Source organism: Etheostoma cragini, chromosome 8, assembly GCF_013103735.1.
Source record: "Etheostoma cragini isolate CJK2018 chromosome 8, CSU_Ecrag_1.0, whole genome shotgun sequence".
Classification (NCBI taxonomy): Eukaryota; Metazoa; Chordata; class Actinopteri; order Perciformes; family Percidae; genus Etheostoma; species Etheostoma cragini.
This window is the reverse complement of record NC_048414.1, coordinates 21,906,100-21,910,360: the sequence shown is the minus strand read 5'-3', so window position 1 is coordinate 21,910,360 and position 4,261 is coordinate 21,906,100. Positions and strand designations below refer to the sequence as shown.

Sequence of the window (4,261 nt, the reverse complement as noted above, 5' to 3'; positions counted from 1 at the left end):
ACTTTACCTCGGCACACAGACTGTACTATCAACACTGCTCAAATTTCAGAGTTTCGGTATTCGGTTACAGTTGGCTATCAACAACAGAACCCTGAACAAATGCGAATATGTGTGATTAGGCATAAAATTACTTACCATTCAACACATTCGCTTCTATCTGTTTCTGCTCTTGCACTCGTTTGGCCTTGAACATGCCCGCACATGCAGGAGAGGGAAACTACGGGCCGTTTACACGTCATCAAATTGTATTTTACATTAACAGAACTTAAAATTAAATTATTTTTTGAATAACTGAAAATGTTGAACTCTGACAAGTCATGATAGTATATTGAATCAATAGGCATAATTTGTGTGTCATCCAAGCTCAATAAAATAACAATTACAAGTAAAAAGTCTAACAGTATCTCAGGACTTGATTTTTTATTTCACAACAATGCATATATTTAAGTAATGACTAAAGGTCCCCTGAATTAGTTTTTAGAGTGTGCTGCTGCCGTACAGTGAGTATCTTCCTTTAACATACGCTGCAGCCGGGTCCCTAATTCAAGGCACCAAGTGCTAAACGGCATCCCTTCTCCACCCTTTTCCTCTTGTCCTCTATTCATGCCCAGCGCCATTTGTTTTTAACTCTTTTCTCAACTAAAGCTGTATCTGCACTTTTTGAGCCTTGTTACCATGGAAACCACACACCCTACGCTCATGTTTCGGCGGGACTCACCCTCATTTGCATCTGGTTGCCTATAACTCGTTTTATATGTAGGTGGAAGTTCGATGATTGGTTAAACCTAGCACATCAAAAATAAATCACTTGTGGACTTTTTAATTTTAAATAGTCATACCCCAGATATCAGGCATCGAGCCCGAGTACTTTTAGCTCTGTGTTAGAGTTGTGTTCCTCTCATATGAGAGTCAAATTTAAGACTTTTTAAGACTTTTTAATACCAATTCTAAATGAAATTTAAGACCAAACTTACGATGGAAATACAAAGTTTAAATATACAGTAATCTTTCCAAGTAAACACAAAATTAACAGTATGGTAAAATGACAATAATCGGTTAACATTGACTTAATGTGTGTAATGTGAAAGCATAACACAAAAATGTAATTGCTGTCCTAAATTATATTATTACAATATTTTCAGAACATTTGTGTCCCTTGAACAAAATGTTATAACATCAAGCGAAATAACATCAAGTGAATATTGAATAAATAATAAAAAACACTGTTCCTTTTGAACAAAAAAAATAATTAAATGCCAATCCAGCTGCTTTTAAAATGCAAAGACTCTTATATGATTTGTGTGCCCAACAGACACAGAGAGAGAGACTCAGATGGATGGGTTGCAGTTTGTGGAGGACCCATCATGGACAAAGAGTAGACAGCAGTGTGTATGAGTGTTTTGCGGTGTGGGAATGTGTGTGTGTGTGTGTGTGTGTATCTATATGTGTTTTTTCAGGTCTCCATGTGACCAATTTTTGTCCAAGTTCTGATGTCTACTCCTGAGCTTTTGTGAATATACTTGTAAAACAATTCATATTCTATAATAAACAAAACAGTGACTTGGCACTAGAGAAAGCCTTCCCAAAAGAGTGTCCTTACCAATTTATAACGATACACGCAAATGCAAATCCAGTTGTTTGCTTTTGGTTTTCTGGTTCAGTGTCTCGTTGAACATAATTACAAACGCACCGTATTTTTAGACTTCTGTGATGAGCTATTTTTTGATATATGGCGACAATCCAAATTTAGGCACGTATCTCGTCTTGTCTTTTCCTCAGGTAAATGACTGTACAAGCCTTGAATCTGGAAGCATTGCTTGGAACACTTCTTCAGTCCCGTCATTTGACCTGTATGAATTGTGTCTTGTCACGGTCCTCAGCCCCCCCATCACCTCTGCTCGGAGTGTTAGCGTAGAGCCACAAACTGCTCGTAGGTCAGCTGGCATTGTTGGCTGTGGATTTCCCATCGTAACACCTAGCGTTGTTGTGTTGACATTGTTGCTAGCGGTGGAGCAGAAACTAGCAATCGCGAGTAGGTGGTGTGCCTTTACGTAGTCTCTGTGTTTTTTGCTTTGTACGTGCAATTCCACCGCTCTGATCCCCATTTTCCCAAGTTTGAAAATCTTCCGACACATAACGCAGTTCGCTTCATAAGCATTTTCAGGCACCGACCTTAACCAAAGATACTCGTTGTTTTTAAAGCCAACACCCGCCCACGAAGCAGCTAGATTGGTTGAAGTAGTTAAGGTTAGGATAGCCGATTGGTCAGGGGACAGGACATGTACAAATGGGCTTATGTTACCGCGACAACGCAGCGCAAAGCCTACTGGAAAAAAAATATTTGACAACAGATTGCCTGCATTTTTGCCGTAACATGACACTAACATATTTAAGACCTTTCCAATCTGAATTTAAGACAATTTAATGTTTTTTAAGGCCTTAATTTTAGGAAACGTGATTTAAGACTTTTTAAGGACCCGCGGCCACCCTGTTTTATTATTAATAATAATAATATTATTATTATTATTAAATTTTGATTAGTTGTGTTATATCTAGCCTAACGTTGAGATTGAGATTTTTGATAAACTTACCATCGATGATTTGGCAAAGTAGGCTAATGACTGGGAAAATGGCAGCTTTCCACATTTCCCAGTTGAATATCTTGGTCATCATGGCAATTGAGAGATCTGAAAAGATTTTAAATAAGATAAGATCCTTAATTAGTCCCAAAGTGGAAACATTTTCTGTGATACTGCACCAAAGGGAAAGTGCAATGAGAAAGCAGTTAAAACAATTGAGAATACAGACAGAAAGTTTACAATTTAGAGTTATTGATATTACACAATAAGGTGTAGATTGATATTGCACATTAGTAAATTGTCACATATGGTGCATGTGGTCTACTTGGGTTAGTGCTGATTATAATGTCTGACAGCAGCAAAAGGACGTATGGTAGCTCTCCTTCACTACACATTTGGGTTAAATGTAACCTAAGTACAACTTCCAAAGAGTTAAAATATTTACTGTTGACAGCAATGGGAAGTAACAAAGTACAAATACTTTGTTAATGTACTCAAGTTGATTTTTCAGATTTTTTCAATTTACTATTTATTTTTGTGGAAACTTTTACTCCTTACATTTTAACACAAATATCGGTACTTTATTCCAGGCACAGCGTGATGGCCACCCACTTTTCAACAGGCCCACCCAAAACTTTTCAAAAAATAAAAAAATTGTTAAAGTGATGGACATATGCAATGAGGACGTTTTCCCAAATACCCATGCTTTCTTTAAAGCTCTGATAACACTGCCGATGACTTCCTGTACAGTTGAACGCATCTTTTTCAGTGTCAGCAGGATTAAAACACAAAATAGGAGCAACATGCTTACATCTTGCCTTATGTCTCTGTGTCTGCTTACAGTAACTCTTGACTTTGATCAAATCATTGACATTTTTAAGAGCAAACCCCGCCGACTACAGCTGAAATTTGTGTCAGTGTGTGTGACTGCGAGGCAACCTAAAAACACTAGCGATGAATTCGTAGGCTACATGTTGAAAGTTAGTAACATAACAGAGAGAAAAAGAGTATATGAGTCGTTCCGTGTTTGGTTCTTCTAGGCCTATTTTAGCGTGTTTAATTGTGTACCACGAGTGGATAACAGTAAGGTGTGTGAAGGCTACTCTGTCTGTATTGTATCATATCGTTATGAGATATATTAAAATAATCGATTCATCACCCGTTACAAATCTACAGGCGCATTTCTATTTCTATAGCAGCTTGTTAGGGCCCGAGCACGAGTGCTAGGGCACCAACGGTGTCCTAGCACGAAGTGCAAGGAACCTATTGTTTTTGTAGGGATTATTAGGGCCCGAGCACGAGTGCTAGGGCACCAACGCTGTCCTAGCACGAAGTGCAAGGAACCTATTGTTTTTGTAGGGATTATTATTATTATTATTATTATTATTATTATTATTATTCCGCACCGTTGCACTCATTTTTGAGGGCTTTCTCATGTGGTTAAAGTCGTAAAAACTTGCACACATGTCGGACCCATAAAAAATGACAGAGTTCTGTAGTGATTGGGCTCGGGCAATGACCGAGTGCTCCATAGCGCCACCTAACATGCACCCTGACAACGACACATTTCATAATTTATTCAACCAATTTTTCAGGGATGATGTGTATCATCTGGAACTGTATCAAGCTATTTTTAGAAAAAATCTAAAAAATTTATAATTTACGATATGGCAAATTTCGTG

The 4,261-nt window shown here is 37.8% G+C and overlaps 1 long non-coding RNA gene across 1 annotated transcript in view; it reads right to left on the bottom strand.

Moving 5' to 3' along the window:
- Positions 1–492: 492 nt before the first annotated feature.
- The window catches only part of LOC117948524, a 17,658-nt gene continuing 13,889 nt past the window's right edge, over positions 493–4,261 (bottom strand). The window contains exon 3 of the long non-coding RNA XR_004657473.1: positions 493–656. This is a non-coding gene — a long non-coding RNA (uncharacterized LOC117948524). The remainder of the gene's footprint in view (positions 657–4,261) is intronic.